The sequence below is a fragment of the Cornus florida genome, unplaced genomic scaffold (assembly GCF_030987335.1).
Source record: "Cornus florida cultivar Cherokee Brave unplaced genomic scaffold, ASM3098733v1 CherokeeBrave_3.0.0_Hap2_Chr09, whole genome shotgun sequence".
Lineage (NCBI taxonomy): Eukaryota > Viridiplantae > Streptophyta > Magnoliopsida > Cornales > Cornaceae > Cornus > Cornus florida.
In genome coordinates, this window is record NW_026775579.1 from 16,150,040 (window position 1) to 16,176,469 (window position 26,430).

Here is a 26,430-nt window from a genome sequence, read left to right on the forward strand (position 1 = left end):
TGCTTCCAATTGATCATTTCATTCTATCCATATGTCTATGTATGCTAGAATAGATGTTCATGTGTTTATCTCTATTTCATGTGTTATTGATGCATGTCTATGTGTATTAATGCTATAGATCTAGAGATTGTCAAGATATAGTGCTTAATGGAATGCTCTTGTGGTTTATTTGATGGTTCATACTCATTTCTTGATGGATTGTGCCTCTCCCTTAGTTTAATTAGTTTAATTTTATGTCATTAGCTTAATTGTAGTGTAGTTGTAGTTTAGATGTTAAATGGGAGGACAATCCATGCTTATTGTTTGATGTTCCATACTTATGAAAGCAAGTAGCATATGTCTCTAACCTTGTGATGTGTTTGGATTGTGAGTTTAAAGAAAGGATTAATGGCTTAGTTTGATATATTGTGCTATCCACCATGTTGCTTAGACAATATCCATGCTTGTTGAAACAACCACACACACACACTATTGCTGCAATACATGTTTTCCCCCTCAATAATCATTCATTAAGGGTGTAGAAAAGCTATGTTTAGTGGTGACCTCTAAACCCCAAGATCTCTCTCTCATTTTCTCTCCATTAAATTTAATTGTTTACTTTAGTTTAAATTGCATCTTAACATAATTTAATCACCAACCAATCTTTTGATCACTCGACCTACTAACCCTAATCTCGATTCCACAACCTAATACGACCCACCAATCTCTTAAGACAATCCCTACTCGCCTTAACTATATTTTTAGTTAAAGGTAGTAGTGGCATATTATAAATGTAAAACTTGGCTACACTCACTATATTCCAAAACACCACTCTCTTTTGCACAAACTTTGGGTTGGGTCGACGACAAACCACCAAGTTTTTAGCGCCGTTGCCGGGGATTGATTGAAGGCAACGTCGTATTTGTGGAATTAATTAGGAATTAGTACTCTTTTGATTGTGTCTTTACTTTATTTTCATCTTCATTTTCATTGCTTATTGTGTTGGTTCTTGTTTGACTAGGTACATTGAGCTAGAAGGTAAGCAAAGGAGCATTTCAAGCAAGGAGCTAAGCAAAAGCAAGGAAAAAGCTAAAATCTTAAAATTTGCAAGGTTAAAATTAAAAATTGAATTGAAGTGCTAAAGGACCCTTTGCGAGCTCTTTCTTAACTCAATCTCTAGTTAAATCGTCGGCCCGCGTAGAGGCTTGTATTTCAATTCTTAGATAAATCGTGAGCCCACGTGGAGGCAATTTTACTTTTCTTTGCATGCTGTTTAAGCATAGGAGTATGGGATCATTGTATGTGGAGGAAGTTTGTTGATTGTTGATTTGTTCTGAAGGTGAAGTGATTGTTCATTACTTGTTGCTTGTTGTGTTTTATTGTGCATGCATGGTCGTAAATCATTGTAACCTACTCTTATCCCTCTAAATTCTCATCTTGAATCCGTTGTTCGAAACCCTAGAGGAAGAGGAAGTTCTAGTCAATCCATTCTATCAATGGAAGGACATAATGAGGACTATGTGGAGGACCTTGGTCACATAGACTAACAAGTTATCCTCCACCCCAATGTGCATCATGATAACATGCAAGTACCATTAGGCATGCCGAGGCCATTCATTTACCCACCACAACAACAAGGCCAAGTTCCATTGGGAATGCCAAGGCCAATATATGCTCCACAACCTCCCATCATCCAAGGCAATCAAGGTGCCCATGTTGCACCCCCAATTGCTAATCCTCCCCTTGCTTTAAGAGATCACTATGTGCCTAATGAATATAATGCACCCACATGCATTCAATTGCCATCATTTAGAGCACACCATTATGAGATCAAACCACAAACCATTCAAATGCTTTGTAACTATCATAGACTTCCAAACGAAGAACCTTACAAGCATTTGGATGAGTTTCTTGAAGTATGTTCCACCGTGAGATACACAGATATGCCGGAAGAGGTCTTAAGGCTTAAAATTTTTCCATCCACCCATAAAGACAAGGCAAAATACTGGTTCAATGAATTACTTAGGAAGTGTCCACATCATGACATGCCCAAATGGCAATTAGTTCAATATTTCTTTGAGAGCTTATCAGACAATTACAAGGGCATGGTTGATGCTTCCATGGGTGGCTCTTACATTGATAAGCATGAGGATGACGTGTGGCGTCTTTATGAGAGCATGAGTGAAAATTCTTTGCATAGAACTTTATCTTCTAAGAATGGTAGGAATTCAAGTGGAAGGAAGAGTGTTGGCTTACATCAAGTTGACCATTCCAATGAAATAGCCGCCGAGATGAAATCCTTATCTCAAAGGTTTGATCAATTTTTAATCAACCAAAACTCGGCAAATCAAGTATCTTCCGTCCCTAACCATTCCCATCATGCATCCAATGAGACATGTATGACTTGTTCAAGTATTTTACATTCTACTTCCACTTATCTCCATGGACATGTGCAAAGTGAGCATCATGAACAAGTCAATGCAGCTTTTGTTAATCAAAGGAACAATCCTTATGGCAATCACTATAATCCTAGTTGGAGGAATCACCCGAACTTCTCTTGGAGAAACCAAGGGGAATGCTCAAACCCTCCCCAAGGTGGTTATCAAGGGAAGTATGTTCCACCTCCGATGCAAAGTCAAGGTTCCCAAGGTTTTAGATCATTATTTCAATCACAAGGAAATCAATTTTCTAATTCTCATTTTCCTAATCAACCATCATATTCTCAAGGAAATTCTAGGAGTCCCGCTTTTGAAGAGAAAGTTTTGACCGCTTTAGGCACTCTAGAGGTGAACACTCAATTATTTCATTCTCATTCTCAATCCATTGCTAAGCTAGAAACCCAAGTAGGGCAAATAGCTAGTACTTTAAATGCTAGAGAGAAAGGAAAAATGTCTTTGAATGCCCCACCCAAGCAACAATGTGTTGTGGAGACTCATTCCTCATCGGAAGGTCACACAATAGAGCATGTCAATGCGGTGACTACCTTAAGAAGTGGGAAAGTTGTGGACAACCAAGTGGGCATGTCCAATGAAGAGAGTGAACCGGTGCAACCCAAAGTTGACACCTATCCCCGTTTCTTATCCTATTCCTCCTTCATTGCATATACATGATCTTTCAAATGAGAATATGTTAAAAAGTGATTTTGAAAAGAAAAATTTGCAAAATGATTTCAAAACTTCTTGTGTTGAAGAGACTTCAAAGAAAATTTCTGAAATTTTTTTTTAGCCAAGAGCTCGATTTTTGGATGCCTTAAAAGGATCCATATCAATTGACAAGCAAAAGGCCAAAACAAATGAAATTACAGATGTATTTAGGCAAGTGAAGGCAAATCTTCCACTTCTGGCAATCAAGCAAATTCCGGCTTATGCCAAGTTTTTAAAAGATTTATGCACCCAAAAGAGGAAAAACAAAAGCCAAGCACCTAGGAAAATGGTCTTAACTGAGCAAGTGAGCTCAATTTTGCAGCATAACACTCTTCTAAAGTTCAATGACCCTGGTTCACCTACCATTTCATGCATCATTGGAGACCATATCATTAATCGGGCTCTTCTAGACTTAGGAGCAAGTGTTAACCTTCTTCTATACTTAGGAGACTTGAAACTGACGTCGGTGGTTTTGCAACTTGCCGACCAATCCATTAAAAAGCCTAGGGGTATCATTGAGGATGTATTGATTAAGATTGATAAATTCTTCTTCCTCGTTCATCTCATTGTTATTGACATGGAACCGCTCCCGAATCCTAAGAGCCAAATTCCCGTTATCCTTGGCCGTCCTTTCTTGGTAACCGCAAATGCCAACATTAATTGTAGGATGGGGATAATGAAGATCTCATTTGGCCACATGAAGGTGAAGTTGAATATCTTCAATCCGACCCCCAATTCATTTGACAAGCATAATGAAGTGAATGTTGTAGAAAAATATCATGACCATGAATGTGAAGGAATAAAGTCTTTGTGTGAAACCAAAATTCCAAAAAGTTCATCTTCAACACTGAATTCCAAGAAAGTTATTTCAAAAGCTTGTTTTGAAAGGGCATAGAAGCCCAAAGATCATTTTGACCAAGGACCAAAAATTTCTTTTGACCCTAATTCAACAAGTTCTCTAGGGAACCATTTGTTGGGTGGATTTCAAAGCACTTATCACCCCATCAAGGAGGGGATGCACTACAAGATGTTTGATCTGGGCTAAAAGAGCCCAACGTCTTACTAGAAACGTTAAAGACTAGTACATTTCGTAGGGTGTCACAACCCTATTCCTCCCTCATTTCTATTTTAAATTTCATTTCTTGCGAAGTCTAGATATTTGTTTTAGGTTCATTTGCATTGCTAGGAACTATGATTAGGATTGCATGCACTTTCATATCGAAAATGAGCATTTTACATAAGTTCGATCGATCTCCAAGGAGGTTCGATCGATCGAACTCCATACCTGCATTAAACCTGCATCCAATCACCTCTCTATCCAATCATTCGAAGAAAACCTGCATATTTCAGCTCTCTGTCCCATCGTTCGAACTTGTTCCTAGATTGATCTTTAGTTCTTCGATCGATCCAACTTCATCTTGGATTGATCTGTAGTCTCAACACTTAGAAAAATTTTGAACCTGCATCCAACCTGCATCAAAAAGCCTCTCTGTCCCATCGATCGAACATGTCTGCAAGTTTTTGCATGTTCGATCGATCGGAGTTCTTCTGAGATCGATCTTAAAGAGATCGATCTCTGTTCTTTGATTTACTGTTTTAAGTTTGATTTTTTTAAAAAAAATTTTAATTTAAAAAAAGAAAAAAAAAAATTTTTTTGTGAGGAGCGATCGATCACAGTTCGATCGATCTAAGATTTTAATTCGATCGATCAAACTGGTAAAGGAATGTTTTTAAAATCAAACCAAGGGTTATTAGATCGATACCACAGATCGATCTAACACCCCCATCTTCGTCCCTTGCTGCTACAACTCACTTCCCTACCTCCGGTGAACCCTACGGTGAGTCCATCTCACCTTGAATCTCTCCACTTCATCTCGGATCTCAGATTTCAACCCCCTCTCATCTCATCTCTCGGTTTTGGGTAAGATCCGAGATCCCTCATTTGATTCTAAGCTTTATCTTCATGAATCCATTCTTTATATGTTAGATCTATGATGTTTTGATGATGAATCTTGCCATTGATGAAGCTTTGAAGCTATGTATATATGTGTATATATATGTATATATAGGTTTTATATTTGTTTGGTTTTAATTTTGATTTTGGGGGTCACGGGCGAGGGGCCCACAAGCTTGTTTGTGAGGCCCCCATGCCATCCACGTCACAGATCTGTGACTTTTCAAATTTCACCTCACAGTTCGATCAATCAAACTTTTTCTCAGATCAATCTGTAACAGATCGATCTCATTTATTCACGATCGATCAAACTTACATCGATCTCACATTTTTGTGATCGATCAAACTTCACAGATTTGCATCACACATTTCACACACATTCTCTTGTGTTTTGTGCTATCTCATACATGCCCAATGCCTGTGTTTTCCACATTAGATGCATTCCATACTTATACTGTCTAACATGCTTCACATTATGTCACTTATTCCTTGTCACTTGCATAGATTCATGTTCCTTATCTGTTTTGTCTATCCTATTTGACATACATGGTTCTATAAACTATGCTTTAATTCTTTATACCGGCACTGACTTCCCTTTTGAGTTTTTTTATTTATTTTGTAGGCTATGGCTAGGGTCAAAACTGTTGCTCATGGAGATTATCACTGCAGAGCTAGGCGGAGATTAGATGACCAGGCAAGTCCATCTCAAGTCCAGGACCCCATTCACGAGTCAGAGCTAGAGCCCTCTCATATTCAGGATGAGCCAACAGAGCCTACTCTACCTCAGTCTCCATCCGCTGACAGTAGACTACAGTCTTCAACTGAGGCATCTTCTTCACAGGCTGGTGCTGAGGCTGAGCACATACCATCTCCATCACCACCACTAGCTCAACCAGCCCAGGACTTAGATCGGCCATTGCTGAGATACTCATGCCTTCAAGTGGCGCATGAGTTGGTCTTCGATATAGACTACTTCTCCCGGTCTGTTCTTACTAGAGCAGTGTATGACGACATAGACCGGAGGGGCATTTCAGCTATACTAGCCCTTGGTACATACCCAGTGTACCCGAGGTTGGTCCTGATGTTCTTCCAGAACCTCCGACCTGCCCCGAGTAACCTGGCGGAGCTGCGGACTACCATTAACGGCCACCCTATTAGTATCACTGTGGACACTCTTTCCAGATCTTGCCGCTATCCACACGTCTGCCCCCCCCGATCTCTAGGATACATATCCTACCCTATGGAGGCCCTCATATGCAGACATAGCCGTTGCACTCACATGTCACTATGCAGGTGGCAAGACTTTTGCCACTCAGACTTATCTGCCAGACGACCTGTGGTTCTTTGATTCGATCCTATTCCAAAATGTTTTTATGGCCAGCCATAAGATACAGAGGCAGAGTGACTATCTTACAGCTTTATACGCCTTCTATACAGGGCAGTGGTTATCTATTCCTGCGCTCATCTGGAGCACTATGTTGAAGTTATATGTTGATCATATTAGCAAGGCCAAGCCCAAACGGGCTAAGTATCTCCCATTCGGCCATCTCATCACACAGATTCTAATAGACCAGTGCTATCCCTTCTAGCCACAGAACCGTACTGAGTCTGGGGCCTACTCATTCAAGAAGAAGGATTGGGATAAGAGTTACAAGGCTCTTATCAAAAGTCTACAGGATGACACTGTAAAGGTAACTAAGGAGCTAGAAAGAGAGGAGTTAGAGCAGGCAGCAATTACAGCAACAGAGCAGGTGGCGAACGATGTACCAGTCGATCCGGCTACTATGCATATGGATATTGATTTGGAGTAGCCCGTAGAGGACCCAGAGCATCACTCTCCGATTGGGTCACCCGTTCATAATGAGGAGTAGGCTCAGGATCATCATTCTCCCGCTCCAACAGCACCTGAGGCTCAAGTTCAGATACCCAGCTTCAGAGTGCGTCTTCAAACTCTGGAGGATGGCATGGTTTCCATCCGGGCTGATATTGCTTCACTCTGCTTAGACGTTATAGCCGCATTGCAAGATTTATACAAAGACATCCGCGGAGCACGCCCTGCCCGTCTTTCCTCCTTTTCATGATTTCCATATCTTCTTCTCCTATTATATATCTATGATATCTGCCATATTTTTGTTACTGTTATATATTTATGGCCAGTCTGTTGGCCTAGACACTAGATATACTGTACTACTCTTTATTTCTCCTTTATGCATACTTTGTTTATAAATGTCATATATGTGTATTGATATATCTGTCTGTACTTGACTCCATCATGTGCATCCCAGTGACTTCATTAAGAGAGAGTACTGCCCGAATTTTTCAGGACCACCCTTTTTCCTCTCTCCTTACTTTAATTTCTTATCCCATTTACACTTGCATGTCCACCGTACACTGTTATTATCCCCTTTATTGTCTAATGAACTTTTATCCTAGTGCCATCTTTTCAAGACCACAGTTTATCCCAAGTTTAGGGGGGCTATGCCACCTACTTTGGATACTTCTACCCCGGTCATTTTTGCTAGTTGCACTGGTACACTCTTTCCTTTATTCTCTTTGCACATGGAGGACATTGCGTCATTTAAGTTTGGGGGGGTAATGGTGTTAATTACAGTATTTGCTTTCAATTCAAAATTTTAAGCATGACTTGTGTATTTGAGGAATTTTCTATGATTGGTCCATAACTAGCTATGATTTTGATCTTTTGAGGACTATATTGCTTAAAATTTAAAAATTGCTTGACTTGAGAGTCCAATACTCTTTGTATGCCTTATGGATGCCATTTAGGCGTAAATTTTTTGAAAGATTGATATCATGCTTGCACTTGTGGTCCACATCATCCTAATTTTGTCATTGTTTTGAGATTCAATCTAGTATTCTACACTAGCACAGGCGCACACTAGCATTCATTTGTGGGGTACATGCTTTGTTGATTATTGAATTGGTTATATCCCAATTGGGCTAGTAGTGCATTGAAAGCATTCATTTTGATAAAGGTGGATAACAAACCCTTTTCAATAAGTAGCCGGGATTCTAGCCTCATTAAGCACTGAACTTCTCACGCTGAAAGGTGGAAGGCCCAAACTCTAGGTTAATAACTAAACTTGCTACAAAAAAAAAAAAAAAAAAAAAAAAAAAAAAAAAAAAAAAGAGAGGAAGAAGAAGAAAAGTTGCAAAAGTAATAAAAAGTGAGGACTTCTCTCCGAATGTGAGAAGTGGGAAATGATTAGATGGAGGTTGTCTTGATTTGTAGCCTAGTTGATTTGAGCTTGTAAGTCGTTAGGGGTTTTTGAACACCTAATGCCCTAAAGCCGTTTGGTTTGGGAGTCATTGACCTAACGCTCGACCTCATAGATCGCTAAAAAGCTTAATAGATTAACACATTACACCATGCTTCCATCTTTGATCCTACAAAAAAAAAAAAAAAAAAAAAAAAAAAAAAAAAAAAAAAGAGTGAAAAGAATAAGCGCACCTAGATGAATAAAGCTTTAATAAAAGGTCCACTCTTTGTCTTGATGATCGGTACTAGATTTGTGTGCTAGTTTGAGGGTAAGGATGTGATCATTTCTTTAGTTGGTTAAGATAGCAACAGACTTGATGCCGGTCCACTCAAAAAGGATTCTAGAGTTGTTTTGATTTGCATGATCATTTTCTTGATGTGTGGAGGACCATACTTGCTTGCTTGATGTTGAAATTTTGGGAGATTGTTTGGAAAGGGTTGAAAAATTACATACTTGAGGTAGTTTTCTCCCAATGCTTGTTTGCAATATTGGTACCTCTTTTGTGAGAATGAGCTTAATGTTTGTGGGTATCATCCTGGAAACCCTCACGAGACTTCACTCGTCCACTAGGGGTAACCTAGAGGTTTAAAAGACTTGTTGCATATGCTAAATGTAATCGTGTTCCCTACGAAAGTGGCATTATCCATTTATTGCTATCTAGTTCATAGTTGTATAGTTGTTCATTTCATTCCTTTACTTTGTAGTTCATTGCTAGGGACTAACAATATTTAAGTTTGGGGGTGTGATGAGCACTGAAAAGTGCGCATTTAAAACCCTTAAGCTTAGGAATTCAAGAACCTTTATCTATCTTATTTTTTTGCTTTAGATTAATTTTGTATTATTTTCATTTTCAGGTACTTATCCCCAAAATAAGCCAACTCAGCTAAATAAGAGCATAATTGAAGCAATCTTGAGATGAATCAAAGAAATGAGCAAAGTGGGAGCAAAATGAAGCAAGTGGTGGAAATTCAGCAAGTTCGATTGATCTCAGGAAATATTCGATTGATCGAAAGTTCATCGATCTCAGCATTTCAAGATGGATCCAAGCTCTTTTGTCCTTATCCAAAGATCCCACAAAGGTCGATCAATCCAACTTTCTTCCGATCAATTAAAAAAATTCCATCTTATCCAGTTGTACCACCCTACCTACCACACTTGTCTCTTTCACAAAAATATCTTCAAAATATCTCAAATTTGTCTTTATCCAAAAAGGCGCCGCTATAGAGGATCGATCCAGCTTAAATTCGATAGATCTCAGCCATGTTCGATCGATCTCACCGCAAGTTCGATCGATCGAACTTCTTCAAGCCCGAGAAAATCCAATTTCCAGCTCATTAAAAGTTATCTCATATCTAATCACTGGAAGGAATATTGGTGTATGAGCCCAGCTCATTGGGGGTGACATTTAACCTACCTATATAAAGAATATGAGCCATTCTTGAGATAGCCTTGATACATACACTAGAGACACATTTTCCATATTCTTAGTGAGGAAGAAAAGAAGGGAGGAGGCTAGAGACACAAGCTTGGAGTTCTTCCATCAACCAAGAAGAGGAGCAATCTCAACCATGGAGTTAGCCCTTGAGGGTTGGAGGACACCATTCATGAGTGGCTAGACATCCTCTTGGGGCTAGAGTCAGCCCTAAACATGCTTTCTACATCTTGATTTATGTATTTTTGAGGGGATTTGTACTGTAATAGATGTTTTGACATATTTACATACATATATTTTGTTTATTCAATGATTTATGTGGTTTAATGCTTCCAATTGATCATTTCATTCTATCCATATGTCTATGTATGCTAGAATAGATGTTCATGTGTTTATCTCTATATCTTGTGTTATTGATGCATGTCTATGTGTATTAATGCTATAAATCTGGAGATCGTCAAGACATAGTGCTTAATGAAATGCTCTTGTAGTTTATTTGATGGTTCATACTCATTTCTTGATGGATTGTGCCTCTCCCTTAGTTTAATTAGTTTAATTTCATGTCATTAGCTTAATTGTAGTGTAGTTATAGTTTAGATGTTAAATGGGAGGACAATCCATGCTTGTTGTTTAATGTTCCATACTTATGAAAGCAAGTAGCATATGTTTCTAACCTTGTGATGTGTTTGGATTGTGAGTTTAAAGAAAGGATTAATGGCTTAATTGATATATTGTGCTATCCAACATGTTGTTTAGACAATATATACTTAATTTGTCATCCATACTTGTTGAAACAATCATACACACATATTATTGTTACAATACATATTTTTCCCTTCATTAATCATTCATTAAGGGTATAGAAAAGCTATGCTTAGTGGGGATCTCTAAACCCCAAGATCTCTCTCTCATTTTGTCTCCATTAAATTTAATTTTTACTTTAGTTTAAATGCATCTTATCATAATTCAATCACCAACCAATCTTTTGATCACTCGACCTACTAACCCTAATCTCGATTCCACAACCTAATACGACCCACCAATCCCTTGGGACAATCCCTACTCGCCCTAACTATATTTTTGGTGAAAGGTAGTAGTGGCATATTATAAATGTAAAACTTGGCTACACTCACCATATTCCAAAACACCACTCTCTTTTGGACAAACTTTGGGTTGGGTCGACGACAAACCACCAACTCCCTTGCAAGTAAGTCGAGTCATAGGTGCCGCTAGATGAGAGAAATCCTGAACAAATCTCTTATAGTAGCCGGCTAGGCCAAGAAAGTTCCAAATCTCAAACATTGTCTTCGAACGCTCCTAATCCATCACAGACTCAATCTTCAATGGATCCACTACAACACTGCCCCCTGACATGACATGTCCATGGAACTTCACCTCTGTTAGCTAAAATTTGCATTTCTCGAACTTAGCATACAATCGATTATCCCTAAGGATCTGCAAAACTGCTCTTAAGTGATACTCATGCTCCTCCCTCGAAGCTGAGTACACAAGAATGTCATCAACGAACACCATCACAAATCTGTCAAGATAGTCACTAAATACAATGTTCATCAAATCCATGAAAGCTGCTGGAGCATTGGTCTAACCAAATGGCATCACCAGAAACTTATAATAGCCATACCGTGTACGAAAAGTGGTCTTGGATATATCCTCATCCTTAACCCTCGACTGATAGTAACCTGAACTCAAATTAATCTTCGAAAAGTATGTCACTCCCTTCAACTAATTAAACAAGTCATCAATCCTAGGCAAAGGATACCTATTCTTGATCGTAGCGTGATTTTACTTGCGATAATCAATGCAAAGTCTCAAAGACCCATCCTTCTTCTTCTCAAAAAGAACCAGTGCTCCCTATGGTGAAGCACTAGGACGAATAAAGCCCTTAGCTTTCAAATCATCCAACTGACTCTTCAGCTCATTAAGCTCTGCCGGTGCCATACGGTACGGTGCCATGAGATGGGTGTTATACCGAGAATGACATGTGGGCTGATGATTTACCAAGAGATAGAGTTAGAAAGGCTCACAAAGGGTCCTTAAACAACTTCAAGTTATTTTTCAATTTTTGCCTTGCCTTGCGTTGCAAATTTTTTTAGATTTTTGGCTTTTTATGCTTTGCTTAGCTTGCTCCTTTGCTTTTGAATTTCCCTTTTGTTTCACTTTCTTGGCTCAATGCACTGGCTAATCAAGAACAAACACAATAAGTAACCAAAATTAAGTAAAATAAAGAGAAGATCAAAAGAGTACTAATTCCTAATTGATTTCCAAAATATTACGTTGCCAAAATCCCTGAAAATGGCGCCAAAACTTGGTGTGTGTCAAACCCAGTTGCAATAACAGTGTGTAATGTGGCCAAGTTTAAATTTAGAGAATGCCACTACCACTTTTAACTAAAATATAGCTAGGGTGAGTAGGGATCATCCCAAGGGATATGGAGTGTATTTTGCTTGGAAATAATTGTTAGATTAGTAGGTCGAATGATCAAAGATGGTTTGATTGGTTAATTAAACTATAATTTAAACTAAATAGAAGCAATGTGAAGCAACTAAAATAAATGGAGTGTAGAGAGTATAAGAGAAAGGTCTTGGGACTTAGAGTTCACCACTAAGCATTACCTTCCTAGACATTCAATATTTGATAGATTAGGGAGATTATATGTTGTAATTAAAAGTGTGTGTCATTAATTGAATTAACAAGCATGGATGGCCAAGTAAGTATACATTGTCTAGCCAAACTAGTGAATAGCACAACATATCAAATCCAGCCATTATTCCTTCCTTTAAGTCCACAAGCAATACACGTCATCAAATTAGAAAAATATACTATTTGCATTCATAAGCATTGAACATCAAACAACAAGCATGGATTGTCCTCCCATCTAAGAAAGTAAGGCAACTACACTACAACTAAGCTAGTGACATGAAAATTAAACTAATTAAACTAAAGAAGAAGCACAATCCATCAAGAAATAAGTATGAACCATCAAACAAACCATAAGAGTAATCTATTTAAGCACTATGCCTTGACCATCACTAGATTCATAGTATCAACACACATAGACATATATCAATATCACAAAATCTAGAGACAAATACATGAACATTCATCCTAGCATACATAGACATATGGATAGAATTAAATGATCAATTGAAAGTATTAAACCACACAAATCATTGTAAAAATAAGATTCATATATATAAAAGATGTCAAGACAAACATTACAACACAAATCCCCTTTAATTACAAAACATCAAAGTCTAGGAGGCATGCTTAGGGCTATCTCTAGCCCTAAGAGAATGGTTTAGCCAGTCATTGATGTTGTCATCCAACCCTCAAGGGCTATCTCCATGGTAGAAATGATCTTCTTCTCCTTGGTGAAAACCCTAGATGAATGGAAGAGCTTTCTCCAAATGGTGTGTATCTCTCTCTCTCCCTCTAATCTCTAGACTTCTCTCTATGGTTGTATATCTTGTATATTTGGTTCTAAATGGCTAAAATCCTTATATAAGTAGCTCAAATGTCACACCCAATGGTCAAACCTCGAGCATTAGGACCTTCAAATGATTGCACCATGAACACACTTTTTAATTGGATAGATCTCTTTTTTCTCGCACTTGAGGAGGTTCGATTGATCACAAGGTTGGTTCGATCGATCGAACTAAGGCGGCGCCTTTTTGAAATAAAGACAAAGCTGAGATACTTTTAGGATATTTTGGGAAAAGTACAAAAGTGGTAGGTGGGGATAAGATCAAAAATGTTCAATCGATCGAAGGAATGTTGGATCAATAGAAAAAGGAAATTTTCTAAGGATAAGGACAAAAGGCTCGATCCATCTTGGCATAGGTTGAACGATCACAGTGTGATCGATCAGAGCTTGGTTCGATCGATTGAAGAATGTTGTTTTTCACTACTTTGCTTCCACTTTCCTCCTTTCTTCTACTAAGCTTGAGATTACATCTTTTATGCTCTAATTCAGCTGAATTAACTTATTTTGGGGATAAGTTCCTGAAAAGGGAAATAACATGAAATTAGACTAAAACAGGAAAGTAAGATAGAATAAGGTCTTAGAATGTCCAAGCTTAAGGGGTTTAAATGCGTACTTTTCAGCACTTATCATTTCACTTCTCTGCACCAAGAGGGATATAATTGTCAAATCACAATGCAGCTTCACTTGATACCCAAACTAGGTTCCTATAGCCTTGACACAGCCAAATACACTTACTTGAACGAATTCCTCAATTAAATAAGCAAGGTAGATCAAAAGAGAACATACAAGGAAAAAACCCTAAATTCAAGGGTATAATGGTCACTTCACAATACAGCCTCAAGAAGGACCTGAAATTATCTTCTACAGCTCCTAATAGCTTAGATGCACTTGCTTAAGAGATAAACTCAGTGAAACCAGCAAGGTATAATAGAGATAGCACACAACAGCCTTGCAGTCTACAAAACCCTTGCTTTGAGCCTTCAATGGTAAGATTATAAATTAGTCTCAAAACCAGCCCAAATTCGACACCCTCAGTCTTTAGCTGGTAGAATACACTTGTTCAGTTGATAAGATCAATACAAGCAGCAAGGCACAGCATAGATATCACAGTTTTAAGCTCCCCCAAAGCTTCAAGGGGAACTCTGCAATGTAGCTTCAGTTCAGGCTTGCATTTGACTTTCACAGGCTTGTATTGGTAGGATACACATGCTTGATAGTTAAACTCAGTTTGGTACGCAAGCAACAACAGTGAGATTGCACAACAGCCTTGTTTTCTTCTAAAACCCCAAATTGAGCCTTACAAGGGTAAGTTTGTACTACGACCTTAGGGACACCTCAAACTTCACTCCCCCAGTCTTCAATAGGCTATATAAACTTGCTCAAATGATAATAACAAATTAAACAGCAAGTTATGGCTTTGTAGATGCTCACAGTAGCTATTTTAGGTTTAAAACCCTAAAACTCAGTTTTGTAAAACACAGCTTTAATGTAGCTCAAATTCCCAACAACCAGAGACTCCCTCAGCTTGAATATGATGAATTAAACTTGTAACATAGCAAGGGCAAGATGTATACACAGGGGCATAACAATATATAGTACTAACAATAGCAAAATTAAAGCTCACAATAGGTGTATATAACAGCTACCGTATTTTTCTAGTTTGAGGGGCAAAAGAGTCAACTCGAGGCTGGACCTTCTTGAGTATAGCTCCCACAATTTTCTTTCATTATAGTACACTTGCTTAAATCAACATTTCTCATTTTAAAGCAATTTAAAATCAATTTTCAGTTCAAAGAAAGCTTCACAAGACAGTTTTTGCAGCAGCACTGTTTTTAGGGTATTTCTGGTATTTCACAGCTACAAAAATCTGGATTTTAGTTCTATCAAGAGAATATTAACTGTGTAGACATGCTCATATGAATAACTCAACAAGCACAGCAATAAATCACAATTTTAGTACTCAAAACATAATTGTAAAACTGCTATAAGCTGAAATAAGTGTGGTTCATAGTACTAAACTAGAATAAGTCATTCCTTAGTCCAAACCACAACTAAGACAGCCTCAAATCAACAAACTAGGCATGCTCAGATGATAAACATTCATGGTATAGCATGGTTCAAACAAGTTAAACTCAGGATTATAGAGTTAAACCAGAAAGACAAGTTAAACTTGAGGTTTGAGATATGAAAAGTGATACCAGCCTTAATATGTTATCTTATCCCACTTCAGCTGATGTAAACCCTCAAGATACACTTGCTCATATCTTGTTCAAGCTCCAAAAGTAACCACTGTAGATTTTCACCTCCCAATCCTTATTGTTTGCACCAGAAAATAGTATCACAGGTCCTTATGTTCTTTAGTAAATTAGCACACACTTCATACTGATTTCAGAGAACAAATTCAGCTCAAAACCTTAAGTATTTCTCTGAAAGTCACTCAAACATTTTTAGCTCTCGAGTCTCTCATACACAGCCTCACAATGTAGCTCAAAGGACTCTATTTTTGTGCTCACTTTCTACTGCTACTATAACAGTATATTTATATAACTTTCATTGTTACCTTAGTATGGATAAGAATATTCCATTACTAGCCAACTAAGGATAGGGATATATGCAGATAGTATACACTATGAATGGACTCAAATGCCTCTGGACAGCCCTATCTTAACACTAAAAAGTACCTTTTCTGCAGCCCTCAAATGACAATATACATTGCTGATATCTATAGCTGGGAATTTAAATTTCTGTCAATATCCTCTCACTAGGACCACAGTACACGTGGCACATTGTTGTGAATCCTTCATTACACCAGAATTCTCAATGAACTACCAGAATTGCCCTCACTTTAGGGCTGTATTTGCTGCCACCAATGTGTGTAAATATGAACTAGAAAATGACCATTACATTATATAATAGCACCTTTTATGAAGAGTAATCCATTAACACACATAGTGTAATGACTTAAATACCCCTGTGACAGATACCAATAATGAATGAATAGCCATGAACCCTTTTGATAGGCACTTGACATTAAAAAGGAAAACCTCAACCAATAGCTCCATCCTTTGATTCATCTGGCATTTCTTCTTCTTCTCTGAACTTTTCTCAAGAACCCTAGCTTTTCTCTTTTTCGCGTTTTCCAGAGAGAACGATATATTACAGAAAAAATAAAACTTAATTAATAAAATAATAAAAACTAACTCCTAAATAAAGGTCCTATATTCCCTTTAATACAAAAGCTAATAAAGCGCATAGGTTACAAAAATAAGCCCAAAAGACAAAATCCCGTAGCCATCAAAATAGGTCAAACTCATAACTTAAATTGCTGCCAGCACATGGCATCCGAACGCAGCTTTTGGCGTCCGGACACAATGCATAAACGACTCATATCCGAATGCGAGGAATGGTGTCCGGATGTGGCATTTGGCTGTAACATTGCTTCCTTCTGAATGTTGTCCTGATGCTCTGGCTTGATTCCAAAAGGCCATAATGGACCGTTCTTAGCTCATTTTAACTTTATTGCCCTAAAATACACATAAACATAAATTAGGACTAAAACATGAAAGTAAGATAGATGCAAGGACTGAAATACCCTAGCTTAGGTGCTAAAATGTTCAACATTTAAGCACTTATCATCATGTCCAAAAGCGATCTTTTGGAACACTTCTTGAGAGTCAACCACTCCCAAGACTCCAAAACTCGAAACAAGTCTCCAAAAGACACTCTCAAAGGAGCATCAAGCTCACCTAACGAATTAAATAAATCCTCAATTATATGGACATAAGTTCCCGTAAAATGATCTCATATCAAATTACTCACACCGAGTACAACAAAATCACCGGCAACCACGGCTAAAACTCCCCAATGGAAGACATGAAAAGGGAACTACTAGTCCTAATAAGCACAACACCATGACTCCGTCTCAAAAATGAAAGACGACAAGGTCAAAGACTTCACCCTTTACATGGAAATAAGCCGACCAAAATCAATCAAATCCTCACCAAGGAATAAAGACAACAATGGTGATCCTCACGAATCAACCAATCCCAAAACCGTGCACAATGCAATGAAGAGAAGAAACTCACTCCTTGTGAAGTCCCTAACACGAACCAAGAAAAGAGGAGAAACCTTATTCCCCCTTAGGGAAGTAGACAGCTCATAACAAAACAATATGTGGTAACTTCTGTACAAGGAAGTCCACAATACAACCAACACAAAAGTCTATATACACATTATGTGCAACCAAGGGGAACAAGACACTAGCCCATGCTCTCCCAAAATGAACCAAAAGGGACTCCGTGAAAAGACTTACTCGTAAAAGTACACATGGAAGTCACGCATGTCACAAGGGAATACAAATACCAATTAAATACATCTACCCACATAGGTAAAATCAATAACATATGCAACACGTCTCTACGTAAAAACAAAATCATATCACTAAAGCTCAGTAACAACATGGCATCTCTAAGCACATAAACAAGGCATATTAAATGTAATACAACAAGAAAGCAAATGTGGACACACCTCCACCTACTCATGCATCACGATATCACAAATCATACTACTAACATGGTAGTAAACGAAACTGCAGAAAATGATGCCACAAATGAAACCTAAGGACATCATGCCCTAGAGCGTCTAAGTAAAAAAAAAAGATCAGTCCAGGCTATTATCCATCTCCAAGGATCACAATTCATCAAAATGTCTTAAAACAAATGTGAGCCCTTACTACAATGGTAAGACTCAAACAATCTGTCTCCAAATCTCAAGGTGACACTACAAGTGACACTAACAATGCAATGCTCTCACTACCCGAAATATTAATCAATCGACTCAATCCCAAAAGCGTCTTCACGCAAGGAGGACTCAAATGAAATGGCAACTATAGTCATACCACCAACAACTAATCAATCACTATGACTGACCCCAAACAACCATCGTTTACCGTCATAACACTGGATGCTCAAAACAAAACCCAAGAGATCCCATGCCTCTAACAACCTCAAAACTCATATCATCATCGGTCCAAAGGACTACGCCTATCCAGAAAAAAGCCTACACTGATTCTATCCGAACTGCACTCGTAGCTAGCCAGTACGGTAGCATAATAGTGTCATGTACCCGCTTATAAACATACCCGCCCATATAAATTGCAATCTCAGAGGAATCATCCCAAACAAACAAGGAGCCTAAGAGGTCTACAACCCCTTCATGGCTCAAAACCAACAATCCAGCACTACGATTATGCTTAATGGCTCACCTCACAAAAGTCTAAACAAAAGGTGTCCCTCCACCTAATCCCAGGCCAACGTTAGGTCAACAGTGACCTATACTACCACGAAACCAAGCTGACAATCACTATCAACCTTAAAGAAAAGTGCCTATAACCAGACACATCAATCATCGCACCAAGTGCCTAACTCATCATGCAACTCATCCTCAACTCAAGCATCCTATAACCAATCCCTTGTCATGCCAAATATGCAGCAACAATCATGCATATACAAATCTAATTTAGCATAAATTATACGTTATGCTCAATACTTTAGAATCGAAAGATGCTCGACAAATAACATACACACTTAACACATAAGCACGTAAACATGTTATCAAGAAATATATAAACACAAAGAACATATCAGCACAAGCATGATATACACCCAAAACCCGCCGTCCTAAGGTTTTTGAACCCGGACGCTCTGATACCACCTGTGACGGCCCTGGTTTTACAAGCCACTACGTCCTGTGATGACCCGAAGGTTAATCCGATAACGGATCCCAAATACGGAAGCGAAAGCATCAATAAACACTTAGGGATATACATCATCCCTAAAATGGCAAAGTGACCTTCTATGAAGTCACAGAACTCAACGAGAATGAAAACGAATACTAGGGTTGAAAATAGACCAAGTATGGCCCCAAGGGGAAAATGGTCTTTTCACCCAGAAAACAAAGTCTCTAGAGATGCACGTCATCCCTAAGATGCCAACATAACTTCCCACGAAGCTACGGAACTTAAAAGATAACAAGATGCAGAAGTGATGTTTTAAAAATGGACAAACGCAACCCTAGGGATTAAATGGTCATTTCAAAAAACAAAAGTGGGTGCCACTGTGCACACCATTGGAAAGACAACAAAAAATCAACAAAGTTAGACCTAAGAATTGCTTGATTCGGAGTTCGGACGAAGGAGTTATTGTCAAATGAAAATAGGGCAACCTTGGCTGCCAAAAAAGGCACCACGGGTCCTGTGGGTGAGTGCAGCCAGCACCCTGACATGTTACAGGGCCTGCACCAAATTTTGGAACTTCAAATGGGATTTTGAGGGTTTAAATGACATTTTTTGGGAAAATGTTGTGAAGTGAACCCTCCTCCCCCCCCCCCCCCCCCACCCAAAAAAAAAATCATATATTCTAAATGACTATGTCAAGAGAAATCCTTATTTTTGATGTGAAATCCCCAAAATGCCCTTAAGACCAGACTTTTTTTTCAATAAAACCTGAAAATGCATGTAACAAGTGTTCATTTCATCCAAATGTTGTATTTTGTGCAAAGTAAACATACACGCTAACGTAATATGCATATTATGATGCGCTACAATGGCCCACAGCCCCCAAATGCGCCCATGCAAAATATCACATGTTAAACCTAAAAAATCCAGAAAATTGCTTTTAAAAGTAAAATACAATACCAAAGCGTATAAATGAAAGTGAAAAGATGTTTGTCCCTTGGCCACACCTCATACATATAAAAAGAGCCATAAAGAATGTGTTTGGGTACACTTTACATATTGCGAATTGAAAACGATATGTTAAAGCCTCTAATTCTTTCAAAGGTAAACTACGAAACCAATGTCCATAGATGTAAACGAAATAGTGTTTGGCCTTGGCCACACCTCATATATATTAAAAGAGTCCTAAAGAGTGTACCTAAGTACACTTTACATATTGCAAAGTAAAAAGGGCATAGCAAAACCTAGTTAAGTATTACAACTCCAAAGATAAAATAAACCATGCTCACACTTGCATGTTTACAAACATACATCAAACCACTCCAAATGAACATGTCAACCTAGGGATGTTGTACATACCAAAACAAAGTCTCCATACCTCAAAAATATCCTAAACAATTAGGGTGAGTAAACAAGTTACTCGTAGGAAATGAACATGCGTATAAACTAAAGTTTTCATAGTTTTACAAGTTAATCTAAATCAATCCATGTGGTTCATGCCACCTAATGTCTATGTCCAAAATAAGTCTATAGGATCATTCCTAAGCTACTCTAGAACAATTTAACATAAACCACAATATTTATGCAACTTAACAACATTGGAACTTTAAATGCAAAGCAATAAGTTATATATTCTCAATATTATCAACTTGGAAACAAAATGCAAAATCAATTAAAGTGGATATACTTAGACATCTCGCCGGAATAGAACCTTACATATTGGTCACTTTTGGGTTACTAGCCCATGGGTACCCTCCCCTAAGTACGCACTATAAAGTAGGGAGAACTCATATCTCCCGTTCTAGAGCCTTACTCTAGCCATACTCAAGACACGATCCTCACAAAACAAGGCAAAACCTCAATAAGGAAGAGTGTCACAGAACTATTCCCGAGCACTCAAAACAACCCGAAGGGACAAAACTCGAACTCAGAAAAGAAAACATTAATGGAAAAAGAAAATTCGTAAAAATAGGAAAAGGGAAAGGAAGGAAAATGACAGGGTCATTACAAGCTCCTGAGGTGAATAGTTTTACCTCAGCTATTATTCCCAAAATGAACAAACATTTAAAGGGTTTGGGTTCAAATCCCACACTTAACAACACCGATGTACCGTGATAGTTGGATTCCCTTTGGGAATCAACACACTATATATATATATATATATATATATATGTGTGTGTGTGTGTTTTACGAGCTTCATTCAGCATGTCCCTTTAATAAGGAAATAAGTTTTATGAGCTTCACTCAACTCACCCATTTGATAAATGGAGTGATAATTCCAAGCTTCACCCAACCCGCCCTTTTAATAAAGGGTTTAATTTTTTTAAGCTTCACTTAGCTCTCTATTTTAATAAAGGGTTAGTTTTTATAAGCTTCACCTAGTTCGCCCCTTTAATAAGGGGATGTTTTGCCCAAGCTTTATAAGCTTGCCCTTTAATAAGGTAATAGGTTGTTTTTTTTTTTTTTAGCTCCATGATCTTATGTTTAATAAGGGAGTAAAATTTTAGAGTTTCGTGAGCTTATCCTTTATGATCGCCTTGCACTGTAGCCATGATGGCAGAGACCCACCATACTTAATGTGCAAGAGACTAGGCTTGGTTCCTAGTAAAAGAGACCATCATTGGTGTTCGATGGTCGGCATGGGACCACCTTGGACAGGGTGAACTCATTGATTGTAGAAACTTCATTAGACTTAAATTTCTTCCTGGTGTGTAGAGTGTAATGACCCAGTCATTTCTTCGTCTTTCCTTTTTTCGGTATGAATTTTTTTCACATAACCTTAGGGTTTTTAAGACCCAAGGTAGGGTTTTGGGTTCGGTTTTGTGCTCAGTTTTGATTTCTGACTCCACGTACCTTCATTTCATTTAGTTTCCATGTCAGGCGTATCTTTACTTTTGTGCAAAAGTACGCTGGTTGTTCACTGTGTCCGTAGGGGTATGGATGCAAAGTTTTTTCGAAAACATTTTCTTTTCTTAGGGTGTTTTTCGTAAATATCTTTTCATTTGTGCAATTATCCTTTTATGGAGGGGCCTTTGTACTATTAACGAAAGTTAATGCCAAGTGTCCTGTTTTGGGCTCGGATCCTCGTACGGGATTCATTTTCACTTTTTGTCGAGTCACGTATTGATAAGCGCCGAATACTGTATATTCAATTGATTATTTTATGTAAATTATCTCCATTTGCATGTTTGTGTACATTTTCAGGTTAAATTAGAAAAAGGAAGCAAAAACGATGCCATGTGGAATTTTGAACAAAAAGGGTGCCAATTCTGAATTTCTGGCAGCAGTAGAATCTGAGTTTTGTCACCATTTTCGACCTAGCAAAATCAAGAATTGGACTTCCATCATAACATCAAAGATTTAGAGCTCTGAATCATCTTTCCAAATCTTCAAGCGGTTTGTCATTCGGAGTTCGGAGCAGAGAGTTATGATCTTCTTAACAGAGGTGCACAGAACTGCCTGGCAGCAATGAAGTACTTCCTTTCTCCCCATTTTCGACCAACCAGACTTGAGAATTGGGTCTTCATCAAAACATGAAGTTTTTAAAGCACTGAATCAGCTCTCCAAATATTCAAACAGATCATCATTCGGAGTTCGTAGCATAAAGTTATAGCCATTTTACCAAAGTAGGTCAGTGCTGAGCAAGAAGAGCATGTTGCACATTACACTAATTTAGAGTGCTCGAGACCACCCTTCGAGTGCTCGAAATTCTAGCAGATTGCACTCGAAAATAGCTCAATTTCAGCCACTTGCACATTGGTTTCCTCAATGCCATCTTCCTTCTTTATGAAGTGGTTGGAGGTGTTCCTTGGAGGAGAGAGAGCCTTGACTTGAGCTTGATAAGAGAGAGGGAAGGCCACATAATAAAAAGCAAAAAAGCTTCATTTTTTACAAGATAGAGGAGAGAGAAGAGAGCAAAAGAAGAAGAGTTCTTGGACAAGAAAGGGGAGCTCGAAAATGGAAGGAGGATCCATGGTTCTTCTTCATTCTTCTAGCTTAGCAATGGGTAACTAACTCTTTCTCTAGGGAGGTGATGAAGTCCCTCCCTTATAAGCATGTCCTAGGATAGTCTATTTTGGGGATTTTCCATGTATATTTTATGGTCTTTTCATAACCAAGAGCACCTCATTTGTTGTAATGAATGTTGATACATGTATGGATGATTTTTTTAAGTTGATTATCTTGTTTTAGATGATGTCTTAGAGTAATCATATTGCTTGAGTTTTCATGGTGAGAGTGGAAGCAAGGTTATGAAATGGTTTCATGGCATGTTGATAGGTGACTTTGATAGACCATTGCTTAGGAAATCCTTTAATGGTGTATGCTTAATCTCTAACTCCATGTGCTTTATCATTTTGTCAAGAACTTGATAGTCGCTTATTTAAGTAAATGTGTATAAGCTACACCTTAGTTAGGTAGTCTAAGCATGTTTATCTTTCGATGGATTATACTTGTTTGAGACCTAATGTACCTCTTGATTACTTACATGGCAACCATGTGTTGCTATGTAAGTCTTGACCATCATATGTTGTTTTTCCCCCAATTTAGGTCTAATCTAGCATATGTATAGGGATGGAGGCGGATTCACTTCCCTAGTCTCCTCTTCTTAATCTTTTCATCCTAAATTCCTTGCAAATTAGTGTTTTATGCACTTTGAATTCCTAATTTAAGTGACAACAAACAAAACCTCTATGAACACCCCTAGTCATTCTAAAATGACTCTAGACACTTAGGTTGCCTTATATTGGTGCAGTCCCAGTGGTTCGACTTACCCGACCAATAGCCCTATTTTACAATGATTCGTGCTATTGCGAAGGTTGATGTATGATTGACCAACCGATCAATTTTTGGCGCCGTTACCGGGGACTGCAAACGGTTTAGCGACCAAAGTTCTAGGGTTAAATTTTAGTTTGATTGTGAATATCGTGTTTTGTGAATATTCCTTGTGTGTTTTAACCATCTTTGTGTTGTAAGTGAGATTCTAGGAACTCGAAGCTCGCCGTGGGAATGCTAGCAAATTGTAAGTCTAGAGGACCCCAGGTAAGTCTCGTGGCTTCTATTTTCGAATTGTAAGATATCGTGCATGTGTTAAGCTTAGAAGTAGTTAATTTATTTGCAAGCCCTTGTTGAAGCTATATTATTGTTTTAATTCTGTGTATAAGCATCGGTCCTTGTCATGGCCATTTATTTTCTGTCTTGATAATTGAGGAGAAAGGGAACATCGTATTTGGAGTTGTGGATAATGAATTGCTTTGTTGATTATATGTTGTGCTGTTGATGTTCGGTCGTAGGTCACTCTCTCTACCCACAATCGATTCGCCCATTGATATCAATTCTCTTGAAAGAACTCTTAGAAGAAACCTTAGGGAATCTACTCTTACAAGGGATCTTGAAACTGAATTTAATACAATGGGAGATAATATAGGAAATCCGGGGGATGAAAGGGCTGAAATTCCTAATATCGAGCCAATGACTCTTAGAGATCATTTCATCCCTACCACCTATGCTTCTCCTTCTTGCATAGTAATGCCAAACATCGATGCAGCTCAATATGAGATCAAATCAAGCACCATCTAAATGCTTCCATCATTTCATGGCTTTGATAATGAAGATCCATATAAGCATCTTGATGAGTTCCTTGAAATCTGTTCGACCATCCGGTTGAGAGGTTTTCCGGACAATGCACTCCATCTCCATCTTTTCCCATTCTCCCTAAAGGATAAGGCAAAATATTGGTTGAACTCCCTCGCTCCCAATTCCCTTACTTCTTGGGCTCAATTGCAACAAGAACTCCTTAAGAAGTATTATCCGGTGAGTAAAACCAACCAAATGAGGCGTTCCATTCTAAGCTTTTCTCAAGTTGATGGAGAACAACTCCATGAGACTTGGGAAAGGCTACAAGATCTTTTTCGGAAATGTCCTCATCATTTGATCCCAAAATGGCAATTAGTGCTAGCTTTCTATGCCGGCTTGACCGAAACCCATAGATTCATGGTTGATTTTTCTTGTGGTGGGATGTTCATGTCCAAGAATGCGGATGAGGCTTGGACCCTATTTGAGAATTTAAGCGAAAATTCACTTCAACATAATTCTCGTAGGGCTCCGACCTCAACCATTGCAAAGAACACCAACCCTTGTCAACCAAAATCAATAAGGGAGGAATCATCTCAAGTGGATGCCATTGCTCATAAATTCTACCAATTGATGGCACCACATCTTCCTCTTTCATTGTCTCAAAATTCGGCAAGTTCAGTTTGTGCTTCATGTACCAGTCCATTCCATCTCTCGGAAGATTGCCCCACACCGGAGCAATTTCCCAATCCCAACCAAGAGTAATCTAATGCCATGTTCTCGCGGGCCGGGAGCAATCCATATTCCAACACCTACAATCCGGGTTGGCGAGATCATCCGAATTTCTCGTGGCGGCAACAAGCCCCACAAAATTCCCAATTCCAAAACCAAGGGCGGCAAAATCAGCCCTCTTCTCAATATCAAGGTAAACCATTTCAAGCCTCTTCAAGTTACCATCCTCCTTACAATCCAAATGTTTCCAATCAACCTCTTGTGTCTCCAACTGACGAGATAGTAGCTGCAAACAAGTAAATGATGGAATCATTGAACAAGCAAATCATGGATTCCAATAAGCAACTTTTGACATCTTTGCAGCCTACTCTCCAAATGGTTCACTCTCATACTCAATCCATAGCTAATCTCAAAAATCAAGTGGGCCAAATAGCTAACTCGGTGAATCAATTGCTTCAAAAGGACAAGGGCAAGCTTCTATCTCAACCTTTTGAAAATCCTAGAGGAATGCATGTGATTGATGAAACCCCTCCTCCGAGTGGGTCGACTCATGAACAAGTTCAAGCTATCACCACCCTTCGGAGTGGTAGAGTGGTTGACAACAAGGTTGATGGAGACACAAGTGAGAGAAACCCTCCTTTGAAAAATCCAATTCCAAGCTCTTCTAATCCAAATTCTTGTCCAAATACCATTCACGGAAATCCCACACATGTCACCCCAAATGTGGAAACTACTTATGAGCCAAAAGCTCCGTTTCCTCAACGTCTTCAAGAGTCGACACATTTTGGGAACAAGAATTGTAAAATTCAAGACATGTGGGAGGTTTTCAAGCAAGTGAAGATTAACTTGCCCCTCTTGGATGCTATCAAGCAAATCCCTCCCTATGCAAAATTTCTCAAAGATTTGTGCACTCAAAAGCGCACTTCTAAAAATCATTTGCCAAAAAAGGTGAGGTTGACTGAAAATGTTAGTGCTATCATTCAGCACAGCACTCCTCCGAAGTATAAGGATCCGGGTGCCCCCACAATCTCTTGCGTCATTGGTGACAGGAAAATCGAGAGGGCCCTCCTTGACTTAGGAGTTAGTGTGAATTTAATTCCAT